This window comes from Hirundo rustica, chromosome 3, assembly GCF_015227805.2.
Source record: "Hirundo rustica isolate bHirRus1 chromosome 3, bHirRus1.pri.v3, whole genome shotgun sequence".
NCBI lineage: Eukaryota > Metazoa > Chordata > Aves > Passeriformes > Hirundinidae > Hirundo > Hirundo rustica.
Window position 1 is genome coordinate 4,418,612 of NC_053452.1, and position 16,938 is coordinate 4,435,549.

A 16,938-nucleotide genomic window follows, 5' to 3' on the forward strand; every position below is an offset into this window, starting at 1 on the left:
TTGCCATCAAAGGAAATTTTTTCAGAAGAATTTTTTGTCAGGGTACGACACAAATGCTGCCTTTAGAGAGAAAAATGGACTGGATGACTACCAGGCCTTCTCTCATCTTATTGCATGGGGATTTAATCTTGAAAGGCTGTCCGCCCACCACTCTCCCTGCATAAAAGGTCTCTGGATTGGTTTGAGAGGTCTGAACTAACTAGAAACCATCTGGTTGGAGCATACCTATCATGCTAAAGCATTATTTCTCTGAGGTAAAAACCAAAATAAAAGAGGTAAGGAAGAGCCTGTCTACCCAAGGCTGCTACTGGGTCAGCTACTGAGCACTAACAAACATACATCTGCCAACACACTCTGTGAACCTTCTCTGCCTGTTGAAAATATCTTTGCAGACTGGTTGCTAGGAGCTCTACTCCTTGACATTTACATGCTCGAGCGAAAACCTGCTGTTTAGCAAAACGTCACGGTAAATGTGTCAGGGGGTTGACGCTGGATAGAAGCCAGGTACCCATGAAAAAAATTATTCCCTCGTTCTCCTCTGCTATAGTTGAGCAGAGGAGGGGGAAAGAACAATTAAAAGGCTTATGGGGTGAAATAAGGAGTAGGAGAAAACACTCTAAGGAAAAACAGGCTCAAAACTTAAAAGATAGAAAGAAAAATTTATAAACAGGACTAAAAAGAAAATAATGAGAACTAAAAACCTTTAGAATACCTTCCCCTCCCCATCTCCCAGCCTTTCTTTCCTCCCCACTGACAGCACAGGAGGACAAAACATGGAGTTTTCAGCCAGTTTGTCACTTCCAAAATTTTTTCTTCAGTTGGCTTAGGGAGAGGAGTCTCTTTTGCTATGCCACGGGGTCTTTCTCGCAGGAGACAGTTCTCTGTGAACTTTTCTAACGTGGTTCTAGTTTTCACAAGAAGCAGTTCCACCCAGCCTGCTGTAACATGAGTCCCTCCCACGGGCAAAGCAGCCTTCCCACAACTGTTTTATCGTGGGCCATTTGGTTCATGGGGTGTAGCTTTTAAGGATGAGCTGTTCCAGCATAAAAGCAAGGATCCTCTTCCTCTATCTCTGAGAAGCAAGGGTTCTTTCTCTCTCTCTCTCTCTGTTTAAGCCTCTCACCAGATCACAGCTTCTCAGGATCCATCTGTTCCAGCACGATTACCTTTTTCTCCTGGGCTGTGGGTGAATTCTGTGTCCGCCCATGCACTTCACGAATTATAGGGAAACAATTTGCTTTATTATAGTCCTCACCAGGGCTCGCAGAAGTATCTCAGCCCTGACTCCCAAAGCAACTCCTTCTCCCACGTTTGCACTGACCTTAGTTGTCTCCATGCTGCTCTCTTCACCTCTCCCTTTTCTCTGATACAAGAGAGAATTGGTGTCCATAAGTTCATTTGTTTTCAAGTTCTATCAATTAAAAAGTTTTTTTTAGAGTTCTGGAATGCTGAAAGCTTGATCCTGGTCCAGGCTTCTTGGTGTTCGTAAGGTGACACACCATCTATTATTTTTAAAAGTGATGCATTTACCCTGAAATCCTATGGCTCAGGCTATAAATTAAGGAACTAACAAACTCAATTAATAATCTAACAAATTAACAGTCCTAGTAATGAAAACTTCCACATCAGTCATAATATCAACATTTTTTCTTTTCCATCTGCTATGAGAAGTTTATCAATACACATCTGACAACACACATTTTTAAGCAAGACAGAGAGCACTAGCAGGCATTCAAATTCCTCATGTAAATTTGTGTTAATCAGCGCTACAAACACTTAGCAGGGGAGGTCTGTTTCACAGCATCTAATGTTTATCCATGTTTGGGAGACTATTTTAAGAAAGCTGAAGTCAGAGTAAGGTTATTTCACAAACATTTCAGCGTGCTGTTTCTCACAAAGCCCGAGTGATTAGCACTGAAGGTTGAGCTAAAAATACAAAGTATAAGTTAAATTTCTACAAGTTATTCAAGACCATGTATTTAATAACTGAGTCTGATTGGGATGAAAAAAGATTTAGGATCCAACCTTGTGCTATGTTTTTTTCCTGCAGCTTTCAAAAGTAACGAGTAAAATTCAGTCGATTATATAATTGAAGACTGATAGTTTTGTCTATACAAAAATAGAATAAGAATGTAGCTCATGCTATGTTAAGGGATGTGCATTGTGTTTGGAAGGAGGAGAAATCTCTGTACATTTTTGGCGGAATCATCTAAAAACTTCCTTATTTACAGGGGAAGAATTCTAGATATTATGAGATACGCAACGCCCTGAAAATTAGCACTCGGACTTGAGAGAAATAAATCTGTTCAAAATTGTGCAATAGCCTCCCACAAATCAAGCACCATTTTAAGCACGCCTCAAACTTACTGGTAACCCTATTAACCAATGTGTTCTAATGCAGTCTTGGGGTGATTTTACGATGATACTCCATTCCCGATCATCTGCTTTATGCCCAGAATGGCTGTGTAGCTTTCAGGTGGATCTGAGAGAAGGGCAGAGCCTGGGAAACCTGGCATGGTTTCTGCTCAAAGACTCTCTCCGCGGTGTGCTTGTTGCAGCGCAGACTGGACACTATTTTGTTGCTTTGCTAGGTTAGTTTTTTGTGGCTTAAGCAAGAAGGGGGTTTTTTTACCATTCCCTGCCTTGGAAGCTGCAGCAGCAATTTTTTGGTGGCTTCTGTTTTTTTTCTTTCTTAAACTATTTGGCTTAGTTTTGGTCCAAAATCAGACAATTGCCAAGATGGATGACTGGGACCTGCAGGAGACTGGCAGAGGGGCAGCTCCAGCCAGGCTGAGACCTTGGGAAAAAACTGAACCAACAAGAGAAAGGACAACAAAATCTGCTGTGAGTATAAGACCAACACCAGAAATTCAACAGCTTCCCATCTGTTTTGCCCCAGCTGCTGAGCAAACTCCCTTCTTCCCTTCCCTGAGACAAAGGGGTCAACCACCATTTTGCCTTCCCTGCCAGCAGCCAGTCAAGTGTGTTTTCTTCCCCAGTCATTCTGGGGTTTCTTGGGTTTTTTCTGTTCTGCTGGAAGGGGGCTGGAGTGGGGAAAGGATGGAAGTGAGGGGGGGGGGTTAAGGTTCTCAAAGTTCAATATCTTGCATTTATTCAATTTTTTTCCCCCTCGTGGTGTGCGGGCACTTTGTTCTGTTAATAAACAGAGTTTTTTTCCTCCACTTTCACCCACTGGCATTCATTTTCCTCACTGGCAAAAGGGATTACACTGAAGTCCTTCTCTTCAGCGGAAGCATTGATTCCAGAGTGTTTTCTCCGAGGTTGTCTCTGAACTGAGACATTCACTGTAAAGGTGAGTACAATAAACCTTTCAGAGTCATGTCAAAACATCCCTTTCCGATGAAGCCCTTAAGGAGCTGAACTTCATAAGGGAAGTAAACATTTGGATGGTTACCAGATGATAAATTGTCTACACCTGGTGAGCTAATATCAACCAAACCCACCAGCTTATGGAACTGCAGGATGCCCATTGAGCTGGAAGTTCACCAGCCCATGCCCTGCCAACTCGAGTATGTCAGCTGTAGCACTGGGGTCTACAACCATTTGGGACCACCAGAGAGATCTCCAGGACAAAAAAAATATCACAGGTACAGGGGAGGCAAAATATGTTAATGATCTCAGGAAAATGATTGTCATATGCTGGGGCAATCAGTGAATGTATACTGTCTTTTACATACATAAACTGAAACTTCCCTGTACTCAGCATGCATGGATTTGGGAGGAGGTATTCCCCCATGCATGCAGCCAAAAAAAGAATGCCTGCTTCTTAACACTACCTTGATGTTCAGGGTTCTTTTTTTATTATTTTACCAAATTTTTTTTTGTAATAGATCACATTAAAAAAAAAAAAAAAAGCCACACAACAAATGCATCACTCCAATGCATTTCTCAGTGCAGCCCTCTGAAAATTAGCTCCATCATATGTGATAAGAGATCCATCTTTTAGAAAGTTAAACTTTCTGGAGTACTGATCCACCTACCATAACATCAAATCATAATGCTTAAAATATTCCTTCAGTACAACATCCCATGGAGGGTGGACACAACCTTCATTCCACCCATTGTAGCATAAATTGAATTGTTTAACTTATGCTCATGTTCCCTATTCCTGATGTTCCCTATACTGCAGACCACAAAGTTTTTAAAAATTGGGAATATGTTTCTCAAGTTTTGGTTTCTGCTTCAAGCAAAAGCCCTTCATTTATTCTGAGGGTAATTTATTAGGCATGCTGGCAAATTCCACTTTGGCATTTGCTGATAGAAAGAGACCTGGCATCTCTTATTCTGTGTGCAAACAGATTTCTTTAGCATAGCATTCCTCAGAAATAATTACCAGGTAGGGTTGCATCCCCCTGAGACGCTGTTACTGTCCAAGTTTTTAAAGTTATTGGAAAAGCCTCTACCCAAATTAAGGTGCAAAAACACCCACACTGCAATTGAAAGAGATTTCTTTTGATGAGGAAATTAGAAGTGAATGAAAACAAAGCATCCTGAGGCTTTTAATATAAAAACATTACCTTCAAAAATATTTTAGATGAGCTTGCCTCTCTTGGATAAACAGGTATTAGGGTAATATTTGTTGTTTTAAATAAACATTTCACAAAATGTTAGGAAAATATTTACTAACATTGTGTCCTGCCTAAGCAATTTATTTTTCTACTTCACTAAATTAAAGAATAGGTCAAATTACCAAAACCTAATTTGTAGCACTGAGATCACAGTGAGTAATCTCACTTAATGAAGCTGTAATCAATTGTCTGAGCAACTCCATTATTAGTTGTCCATTATTAATCCATCATTACATTATATATTTATGCACAATGAACACTTGACCATAGACAGTCTTCAAAGGCAAAATTTTCATATGCTGATTTATAGCTTCAGAGTTTTCTGGATTTCAGTTCAAACAATTTTTCACCTTTTAAAAACAAATGCATCTAAAGTGGACAGGAAGTGTTTTAGCAGTTGTTAGAGTTCTGACAGGAGAATTTGCTTGCTAGTGATAACTACAGCAGCTTCCTTCAGGACCACTTCTGCCTGTACCATTTTATAGTGATTATGAGACCATAGGATATAACCTGTTCTTTTAGAAGATCCCACTTGTGAGCTCCACTGTAAGCAACAGAGGAAATTTCAATGTCAGCAGTTAAAACATAGCCAATTAATAAAATAAAAACACAAACCAGAGGTCTCCACTGCTACCTCTGGAAGAGGCTCCTTTATTTTCACATGCCTCCTATGACACATCAGCAATAACTTTTAAGTCACTTTGACACTGGAGGAGCTTCTCAGATGTAAAATAGTTTGTGACATGTCAGTGCATTAAGAAAACCTGTAACATTTCTTTTCCTAGTACTGGAAGGCTGCAGTTCTGTCCTTATTGTTCATCAAGTACCTGTCATGCTTGTTTCACCTGGTGGCACCTTCAAGGACTGGAACCAGTCTGAGAATGCATCAAGTACCAAGACCTCCCCAGCACGAGCAACAAAATGCAAAGGCAAAAGATGCAGAAGTTCCTTTGCTCCAAAGCCTCCAGAACCACATTTTCTAGAGCTTGTGAGCCCTTCAGAGCCACCCTTTACCACTTCAGAACAGAAGTAATGGTTTGTTTTATGTATTAAGATGGATGGACAGAAGGATGGCCAAATAGCTTCTTTCATCAGTTTTGTCTCCGAAATATGCAATAATCTGGTCAAGGTCCAAAAAAAAAAAAAAAAAAAAAAAAAAGAGGTACAGCGGTCCCCTAGATCTATGGCAAGCTAATTAAGTATCTTTTTCCCATTAACCTCAGGCACAACAGGCAGTGCTTATTTCATGAGATGACGACTATCACAGAAGGCAGAGCCAAAGAAAACCTCAAATCAATTCAGAATCCTTCTGCGCAATGAAAAGCTGTTTCTTTTAAGGGGTGGGAAACTGCTTTGCACCTGCTGCTCTGGGTGGAAGTGGCACTTGTGTGAACTGACACAGCTACTACATAAAATAAGCCTAACTAAATCAGTGCGGCTGCATACTTGTATCTATCGATGCCAGTAACCACAACTAGCCCAAAGAAGTTGCAGTCAGATGTTAACCTAGTACAGTGGAAGATTATTTTTAAATTACATTATAATAAGAGATGTTAAAAACAAAAGCAGTGGTGATTAAGCGCCCTCTTAAGGGCATTAGGTACGAGTATCATTCCTTCAGTGCACTTTAAGTTCAATTCTGAACATCTCCTTACAGTAAAAATGGCAGCTACTAACATTTCTCCCCTTCACAATAGTCTAAAAGTGCTGTGTAATACTTTTAAAATATTACAGTCCCAGTCATTTCTACTTCTAAAGAGAATTATCAATCACTGGATATACTGAGTTGGCAAAAAGTTACATAAAACTATTCATTCCAGTGTATCAAATATTCACCTATTCCATTCCTCTTATGGGAATTAATACCACAATGTTTTTACCTATATGAGATAGGAGGGGAATAAGGAGAAGAAAAATAAATGCATAGGTTTAGTCTCTGGTTGCAGTAAACCAAAATAAGAATAAGAGAACTTCCTAATTATTCATATTTCAGACACAGTCATTTTCCTGATCACCCCTGCCTGTAAGGAAAAAAAATAATCAAAGTGCCCTTTTGAGATACTAATCAGTGTCAAAGAAACATGTCAGGCATGAAACTGGCTTTGGAAATTGTAGCAAGAAATCTATAGGTAAATACCTACGTAGCACTCTGAAAAAAGCTTGGCCTTGCCACGTGGGATGGTTTGGGAGAATTCCCACAAGTTTAGCTTGTTGTGACAGGACAGAGGAGTACCCTCACTTTTTCCCCAACACATGGTTACTGCAGGAAGCAGGTTTAGGTCTTTGCCACTTCAGAGCTCTCCCATGATCACACAGCGGCGCTTTCAGGCTCCAAATTCAACGTGCGGGCGATGAAGAATCTCCTCTCCTTTGGCAGGATATCCTAATAGCTATTTCCACACCTTAGGTCAGTGAGGTGAGTGCAGAGCTATTCCTAATGACATGCAAGGCTTTCTTTCTGTTCAGATTAGACACTCACACATAGGGTTTATCTTTACACAGTCTTGGAGGTGATACAGAGCGGTGGGGGAGGCTGTTGCAGGAAAGGAGTTCTTTCCATCCTGTGGCTGCAAGGAGAGAAATTGGGAAGTGCTAGCAGTAGAAGGGGCACTGATAGCTTTGCATCCTTTCTACCAGGAGGCTGTGACAGCTCTTAAATCACACTGGCACAAAAATTAGCACTCCAAGTCTCTTTGACTGCAAAAATCAAGTTCTCCACAAGTCTATTCCAGTTGTTCTAATATAAAGCAATACTGTTTAAAGTAAAAAGAGTATTAGCTGGTTTGTCTAGGACTGTACACCCAGATTCTTAATTTCATTCCCCAGGAAGAGCTAAAACTGGAAAGGCCTAAAGGAAGATAAAAATCCTTTTTATAGAGAACCAAGTAGAGTAATTTTGGAGAGCTAAAGTGTGCAGCTTGTGCCTTCACGAGGTAATCCACCACAGTTCTGTTAAGTACCTCTTAATAACAATGGATTCATTACCATCACAATCATAGTTATGTCCATTTCTCAGACAGATACACATTTTAGTGCTTTATTTCTAATTAAGTGTTGTACTTCCGAACCCAGCACTACCAACAGCCTACGTTTAGCTTTTTTACAATTACATTCATAAAGAAAATACTTTTAGGAGATGCAAGTGAAGACGTGAAAGGCAGCTGAAAAAGCAATGAGGTTGAGTGACTAATGGACAAGTTTTCTCTGAATTTATTCACTCCTATTCCTGCTCAATTTTTTTCTATAACATGACATTCCCTCTCACTCTCCCACTTTGTGCATTTGCATTTCACACACACAGGTCTGACCAACAGTGGCTGAGGAAGAGAAATACTATTATAGACCGTAAATGTGCAAACCTAACCTTTTCTCCAATCGGATGACGTCTGCTAAGATATTCAGAGACTCTTTTTTTATTTTCTCAGCTACAAGAATGTAAATCAGGATGAGTTTCTTCTGAGATGAGGAAAAATTTTGTTCTTCAGCCTCTATGCCTTCTGGTAGTTTATTGGCCAAAAGCACACACACATCCTTTTGCTCACAGGTGAGACACTTTTCTCTCTGGCATGTTGTCAGTAGGATCCAAGGTGAACTAGCACCTTTGATTAAGCTACTGGGCAGGATCCAGCAGACATTGATTGTAACAATTGATTTGTCCAGTCCTGGAATCACCAGCATGATGACCAGGAGCTGAACCACGGCTTGTTCTTACAGGTGGTGCAGCAGACCTCAATATTTCTGTGTAAGGAAACCTGTTCGTGAGGATTCGCATTCTTCAAGCCAGCTCTTAGAGACTGGGTCCCAAATGCAAATTAAAGACCTCTCTAAGCTGATGGCAGTTGGCCCCCAAGTCAACTGTACTGCTTAAGCATGAAAGTTTGTTCTTACGATCACCAGCTGTAGAAATAAAACAAGCATGATATTTTCAAACAAATTTCTTGCTGTTTTGTCTTGGAAGGAGGTTACCTTCTGGCTATAAATCAACGCCCCGCTAGTAAGTGTCTCAGGAACAGCATGTAGGAATGTGGAAAAGCTCTCTTGACAGAATTCAGGAGTTATCATCCTCTCAATTTAACCTTGGGAAAAAAAAAAAAAGTGCTTTTGAAAGTGCTCCAAGGAATACATCAAAACAGCATTTTCAATCAAGCATACAATAAAATCTAACACATAGGAAACCAACATTCCCAGTTAGACAGAGGAAGTGTTTCCATAGTCTCTTTTGTTGAGGAGAAATGAAAGACTTTGTGGGAGCAGACAAACTGCTGGAAAATGCAGCATGGCTAAACTCCTGGCCCAAAAGCTTGAAGAATATTACACATCAAAGCATTTTAGGGCATTGGCAAGTGAAGATGGAGTTAATCAAAAGAATATTTACATATGAATAACATAGCTCATACACATTCATAGCCATCCATGAAAAATTAAATTAATTTGCAATGCAAACCAACTGGAGCAGCTAGCAAATGCCAATGAATGATGAATACCACTAATGAACAGAACTGTACTTAATTGGTTTTTGAAAAAGCATATTAATTTTTTCACTAAGTGGTTTGTTGTACATTATAAAGATTTTCTAAAGTTGCTGAGCTACTGGTAAAACGTCCAGTAGATGAATTCTCAGAGCAGGTTAGGATCTTTCCATTTCTTCATCTACACAAGAATTAGTTTAACCATCAAAGAAAGGAACTTGGGAAATGTGGTAAAAAAAAAATATAGAGAGGTTGGGAAAACCACACTACGCTTTGTTGCAGCTTGTTTGTACCTACAGGGCACGAAGGCGATGACAGCATCACCTCCAGAAGTACTCAGTGACTGCACACCCAAGCTTCAATGGCACAGAAGAGTCAATCAATGACTGAAGCTCTGAGCAGCTTCCAAGCCCATCTGATGCCAGTACTCAGTTCAGAATGCCAGGCTAAATCGAGTCCCACAGAAACCTGACAAGGCAGCGCTCAATGGAGATGTAAAGGCCTCACTAGCAAGGTTTTCCAGCTACTGTTCGGTTCATGGAATTGCTAGCGCACATAGATACAGCCTAAAAGCAAGAGGCAAAGAAAATACACCCTCAAACCTCTTCTTGCATGTTGAAATTGTACATAAAATTCTCTAAAATCTGGTTATTGAGACCAGTGCTAGTAAGAGCTCACTAACTGCTAAAGCCCATGTAGAGACCAAAAGTTACACAGTTCATGAAACAATGAGCAGGTAAATATCATCAGGTGTGTTTGTTCAGAATAGTAGTTGGTTTTTTTTTTTTCAAATAACCCAAATCTCAAAATGGCCTCAACTTGCTCTCCAAATCCCAAAACACACTTGAGTATTTCAGTGCACCTAGAATGCTTCAGCTGCAAAGAGCGTCCCAAACAATGTGCACTGATGGCTGCTGTCTTTGTTTAAGACAAATTGAGGGGGTGGACATCCTAAAATGAGTTCCCTCCCCTTAGTTTCAGCCAATCCCTCTCCACCAATAAGGAGAAAATGAGTATTAGTAAAGTGGAAACAAAGAATGTTTATGAACAGCCAAAAGATAAGAAAAATCACTAGATACAAAATTACTAGTCCCAAGATCATTCTTTCACTAAGATTTATTCCAAGATTTATATAACAAAAATAAATATATTTATCAAACATCAGGCTATAGTTTATATTTTTCATATTATAAAAGGAAGAATGATCTAAGACCTGTGGTAGTCAACAATTAATTAATAGATTAGGGTTTCCAAGTCACAACCCTCAGATTGAAACAACATTTCAGATTAAATCCACCTTGAGGGATGTTTCCCAAACAAACAGAAGTTAAAGACACAATACTCCAATATTGCGTATTCTTACGATGTGTCAAGGTTTGATCTTTTTTTTCTTCATATTTGGTCATGAGATGATTTCTATACATTTTTACAGGAGGGAACTGGTGTGCTCAAGGAAATAAAAACAGACTTCAAGTGGAGCTAAGGAAATGAACTGACCACACCAAGCTTTTGAATGACACAAATGCGTGTAAGTTTCTGCTCTAGCTGTCCAGAAATCACTTCATAACGTGACTTGAGTAAGCACATCCAACTAGTGAAATATCACACAAAAAATTTTAAAACACCTCCTCCTCCCTGTAAATAACCATACCTTTCTGTGACGTGGTTCGGATTCGCAAGAGCAGACCATGAGACTGTCTTTTCTACAGTCTGCCATCTGGAAGCTCGTACTATCACACACCTCCATTCCTTGTGGAACCCTTAGGAGACCCAATAGCGCTTCGCTGCCATCTGTTATTTTGGGACTCCTCGTGCCTCTTTCACCATCCTGTCAGAGTGCCACTTTGCTGTTCCCGTATAGGACGGGGGATGATCAGCAAGCGCTGGCGCTGCTGCGTGTGGAGCTGCGCGTCCTGTGACGTCCAAGACAGCCCCCTCCTAACGTCTCTTCTTGGAGCAATGCAGAAGCTTATAAATAGGGTCTGTGACAGCAGAATTAAATATAATCCTTGGCAGTAAACTACATGTGAACTTGATCATACCAGTTCCATTCATTCACAGTTATTAAGAGTTGCAAGCAAGTTCCTGTGAAGCCCTCTTTTGTCCAACTCTAGAACATTAAAAAAGAAATACAACACTGCTGTTGTGGTGCAGTAACAAGTACTGTTATTTAATACAGGTTGTGTTAAAGAAAAAACAGTACTTTATAGCAGATATGATGAATTTGTCACAGCCCTCTTTGAGCAAGTGAAGTACTGCTCAAAATTATGATTACATTTGTTCTGGTTTAAAAAAATATATATAAAGATAAGCTTGACTGAGCCAAAACAGGTAAAAGTGCAAGGATGGTTCTTATGGAACTATTGACAGAAACACTGTTGCCATAACAACAGTATATCAGAAGGATGAAGGGAAGGACCAGAAACACAACTTTAATAACTAAAAAGATCTTGTTTCAGATCTTCTCATTACCTGCTAGAGCTTATTTACCACAGGTAAGTAAGCACAGTTTATGCAAATAATCTCAAGCCACAAAATAATTATTTTTTTCTTTGTTACCATCATCTTTGGCACCTAAATACTTCAGAAAATGTTAGTCATTATGGTACCCTTTTGAGGCAAGGGGCTTTAACCCTGCTGTTTGCCATTAGGGTAAGTCAGGGAGCAGTGCCTCTGATTAAACTGCCTCAAATCGCATTAGAAGCCTTCCACAGGATCAGGACTGTGTTCCTGACTGCCACACCCACATGTGACCTTACCTTCTGCATCTGTCTTCCCACCAGGGCTTAAGAGATGCTCAGCCCCTTCCCCACCTTTCAGAAAAAGGGCAGACATGGATATTTTGGTAACAGAGAAAGTTCTGTGCAGAATAAATAGCCTAGTGAGCATTAGGAGTTCCTCTGCTGTTTGTTCCAATTACAGGACAGGCTCCCCAGATTCCAGTGAAAAAACAGAGCTTTCCCCATTTGCATAAGCTGTACTTAATGGAGAAGAAAATGTCTGGAATGGCATCTCTCTTTAAAGGAAAAAACTGTCTCCAAAACAATAAAATAAATTTATTATCTGCATGATACTGCCTGGAAGAATTACCCCTCAGGCCAAGAACTGTCAAGCTAATAGCTAATGTAGTTTTTCTTTTCTTCCTTTCCCTCCCTTTAGAGTATTCCTCTAAGGGCTGAGTTACCACGGCACTTTATTTCCCTGGAGTTCCTAAATGCTGCTGTTATTCCTTGGGCACATCTGACTGAGAGCCCTGCAACTTGCTTACTAGCAGGTTTCAGCCTAGCCTATCTGACATAGGACAAATTATTACAAAGTTTCTATAATTGATTTATAAAGTTTTACATGCTGTATGGAAGGTTGGTTTTTCGCTATGACTTTTGCCGGTCTTCTTCCCTCAAATATATTTAGGAGGTCGCAAGGATTTTAGCAAGCTACTCACTAGGCTTCTGTCGAATGTTCTTAATGACCACAGAAGTTTTATTTTCTTTCTGTCCTGTGGCCATGAAACTAGCTCCCAGAGGGTGTTTAAGGTAACTCCATCATGCATTTCTGTTGCTAGCACAGTGGGGAATAGAACAGTGGCAAAGCAGCAAAATCTGGGGTTGGTAGTGCCTTTTACCTGTAACACTACTATTCTACTTCTTTACAGATGCCAGTAGAGAGAAGTATTAGTGAGTGCCATGGGACAAAGCCCCCAGATGCTTTTCTGCTCACATTCCCTCTCCCCATCAGAGCCATGTGCAGAGTTAAATTCCTGCTCCTCAGGAGTTTTGACCCCCTGTCTCCATCTCTTCGCAAATTTGCCACTCTACAAGGCTTTGCAGGTAGAGAAAAGGGCAACACAAGACCTTTTCTAGGAGGATTTATGCTGTGGTCCCTCACTTCAAAAAAAAAAAGAAGTTCTGTGACCGCTATTTCTCCCCTGGAATGCCAGTTTGGGTCTCTGAAGATCAAATGGCCAGACCTACTGCTTGACTAACAATCAGTACAGCAGTGCCAAAATGGTGGCACACAGGTTCATTTACAGGAACAGATCATTCAGTGAGCCTTTCTCTCTGCACAACAAGCAAGGGGAATGCCACAGGACACCACGGCCCTTCACTGTATTCATTTGTGTTCACCCTGAGCATAAGCCTTCAGTTCAATAGTAGGACCAAGGACTTTGTCCCGCAGGGAAAAAGAAAAAAAAAAAAAAACCCTACAAAAATAATAATAATAAAAAAACCCCCACACTTTCCCAACTTGAAAGAAATTCTACCAAAGAGAAAACAATTCCCGAATGTTTTCGCCTGTAAATGGCAGCAAGTCCTTAACTTCTTCATTTCCCATGTCACTTGCTAAGTGAATCTACTCACTCTCCATTTATGCCCCAGGGTTATTTTAGTAGTTACAGTCCCTCAAAATAGAGGAGTGCTAAATCCTCTTCCCTCCCTTGGTGAGAGATCATTGAGAGTCTCCAAGGGTAGGTATAACCATCGAATTTCTTTGAAAATCTGAATGATCCAACTGTCTTTACAATTTTTTTGTGCTCACGGAGACTCGCTCAAGGTCACAGAAAAATGTATTGCTGTAGCCAGCGTGGCTTCTCTTCTCCACACCCCTTCTCCAAAGACTTTAGAGTCCCAGCTTCAATGTTTCTCTTTGTCACTTCCAAAAGTACACTGTTTGCCTTCTGTTTTCTCTCCATGTAAAATTTATCCCAGTGTAGTTTTCTTAGCTATTGCTACTGCACTTGAATTTACAGCACTTTCTTTCCTTTTTTTTTCTTTCCTCCTTAGTGATGACAAATATCACCAAGGGCCCTTGGTAGGACAGGTGCAATGCCAGAGCCTGAGTGCTTTTGTCTGTCTAGCTTCCCAATTCTTTTTTAATTGGAAGTTTATTGAGCACTGAAGCACTTCCTTCACACTGTCTGGGATTCTTTGGAATTTGCCATACATTTATTTGCCAATGTGCTAAAGTAAACAAGTTGCACTTGGAAGACAGACATTTGTGTGATGGAAGGGTCTCATTCAAATGCCTTTCAGCAGGAACCCAAGTCCAAGGACAGCAAATTGTTTATCCCTCGTTCCTGGTCCTTATGCAACACTATCCTGGAAGAACATGCTTATATTGGCCAGCAACATCGCCCTTGGATCTCAGGCACAGCATGTTCCCTCCGTAGAGAACACCCTTTTCCTGACCCTGATAAATGATTACAGAGCAGCTCTGATTCAACACTGACTTTCCTGCACTGCACCATTAAGCTGAAACACAATAAAACTCTCTCTGCTATTGTCCACAGCTCTCAGCGTCCTCCACCCTGATAAAAACTAGTTTTGTGCTTAAAATTATCTCTGCGCTTTACAAAGGCAGCACACTGGGTGCTTTATTCTCTTTGGCAGAGCCACTTTTACGTAGTAACTGTATACATCCCCAGGCAAAGAGACTCTTGCTGTTAAATATCCAATCTTGCAAGATGTATGCTTTTCCAGAACAATTATCCACCTTTGGTTCACGCAGCAGTGACTGAAATTCCCAACAGAACCCCATCATAACCCAGAACAATTAAGTCACACATCCTAATTACGGTTTTGTAACCTCACTACTACGACTCCATATAAAATACTGGCTGTCTGGAAAATATTCTACAGTGTATAAGGGAATTTAACCATCCTTTATTATACAGAAGCAGTGAGCAATTACTACTCTCTTCCAGAGTCTTCCCAAGGACAGCCCATAAATAACAACTCCTACTTAAGGAATTCAATAGGTCCTACGCTTCTGCACATGGATTCTTCCAAGTTAACCTCCACAGCTCCACTTCTTCACACGAATCCAACAAGAAGACTTCACGTAGATCACAGAAAGTGACTAAATTATCTCACAGGAGTCACGCCTCCTTAATTTACGCCCACTCTCTGCTGAGAGAATTCAAGACGTGTATATTGGTGCTGATTGTAAATGTCAATCACAAAACTGCTCAGCTTTGCTCCCAGAGCTATGCAAGACTTTCAAAAAATCAATGGATCCTCATTCTCTTGTTTTCCCTGTGTCTTCAAATGCAAAAAATAACTGCAACAGGCAATAAGGAAGCACACAAGGTCACAGGAAACTAAAAGGACGCTTGGAAATAATTGCTGGATCATTAGCAATATTTGAAAGCAGCATTAGCATGTAAAAAACTAATTAGAAACAACCTTTCCGTGTCCTGCCAAGAGGCTGACTGCCTCTGATGTGATGAAAGTGTGCAGGATACCTCCGTTTTGTAAACACAGGGAGCAGAGACCAAGAAAGGAGTGATCCTCTGTAAGAAATTTGAAGATTTGTGGAGCTGGTACCAAGAAGAGAAGTTTCTCCTGGAATTCCAGCTTGCAGAGTCTGATTCTTCATTCAGAATCCCAACTTTCATCTTCTCTATAGAATAAAAGTCCTTAAAACAGGGAACACAAAGCTCAGTAAATATCGAAAGTAAAGTTTAGTCACAATATTTGATCATATTTTCAGTCTAATTTTTTTCAGCCTGCATCAAGGAGGTACTTGACACAACAGTAGAAAACTAGAAGTACTATTCCAGCTGTGTAAACAGGAACATCAATTTGGTCTCTAACATAAGAACAGGCTTAAATCTCAACAAGAAAAAACAATAAATTATTTGGCAGATTCAGGAAAACAAGATACTACATAACACTTTGCGGGTAAAACTAACAAATCCCGGAATAACTGAGATTTCTCAGGTACATTTACATGCCCAAACCCAACAGATTTCAGCTTATAAATTCAAACCACCTTCCAGCACCTACAAAATTAGCAAAACAAGAGCCAAAAATCTGACAAAAGAGCGATGGTCTGTCTCTTCTCTGTCCCTCTGAGGACAGGCTCTCTACCCCAGAAGAGGGATGTCTATAGCAGGGAATCCATCCAGAGTCTTCCAGTATCTTATACAAAGACACCTTCTGTCCTATGTCCCGGAGATGAAGGGGGGAAAAAAAAATGCATAGACTGGGTGGGAATTTTAAGATTTCTGTGGCAAATAAGCTAGCAAGTGGATTATGAGTGGAAATCATGTCATGCAAACCCTCACTGACTACAGGGACAGAGAAAGAGGTGCTCAGTGCCTCTTCTTCAGCATGTGCAACAACTTCAAGTGTTGTGCCCATTCTCCCAGTAATGTAGAGACCTTTATGGAGGATTTCTTATCATAAGTGTTGTGGACAAAATCTTTTTTTACTTGTTCAAAGAAAAAAAAAAAAAACCAAACCAAATTATCCATGCTATTTTACAGCTGGGTAGAGGAAGGCACAAAAGGGAACTCAAATCCAGAGCTGAAAACAAGACAGACTCCTTGTCCCAAACATCTCGGGCAGGCTTCCTTCCTCAGCAGGGATCACAGCCGGCCCGACAAGGCACCGCACTTGTTCCCACTCAGGACAAACCATGAAGAGCTGAGACATTAATTAGCCCACCCAACTGTGGAGGCTGATCAGCCCTGTTTAAGCAGCGCTGACTTCCTGCAGGCACAGCTCGGGGATCTCTGAGGCACTGCTGCATCACAAATTTGATATATGAGCTTGACTTCACAAGAGGTAAGTGTCCAACACACATCTGCAAACACAGAGGAATGGCAGTGGTTTCCATGGCAATGTTGATCTAAAAAGAGCTCTCAGTTCATCCATCCTGCTCCCTCTCTGCCCTGTATCCCAGAAATGCATCTCTCCCCGAGCTTATCAGCAAGCTCAGAGTCCATCAACGTGCAGGGGCTTTCTGCTTTCCTGCAGGATTCCCGTGGGGCCCTGGGAGGGCAGAGAAACCTTTGGAGACATGCCTGGATTTTTCATGCACCATGAACAATTAGATGATGAAAGTCCCAGCGGGCTGGAGAGTACAGGTGCACTTTA

At 40.7% G+C, this 16,938-nt stretch overlaps 1 long non-coding RNA gene across 2 annotated transcripts in view; it reads right to left on the reverse strand.

Moving 5' to 3' along the window:
* Positions 1–5,192: 5,192 nt before the first annotated feature.
* The window catches only part of LOC120751316 (uncharacterized), a 43,701-nt gene continuing 31,955 nt past the window's right edge, over positions 5,193–16,938 (reverse strand). The window contains exons 2-5 of one of the 2 annotated variants that reach the window (XR_005700380.2): positions 10,710–11,168; positions 9,356–9,624; positions 7,954–8,665; positions 5,193–7,156 (exon numbers count right to left, since the gene is read on the reverse strand). This is a non-coding gene — a long non-coding RNA (uncharacterized LOC120751316). Of the gene's footprint in view, positions 8,666–9,355; positions 9,625–10,709; positions 11,169–16,938 lie in introns of both variants that reach the window. The other variant, XR_005700379.2, reaches the window with a different exon arrangement.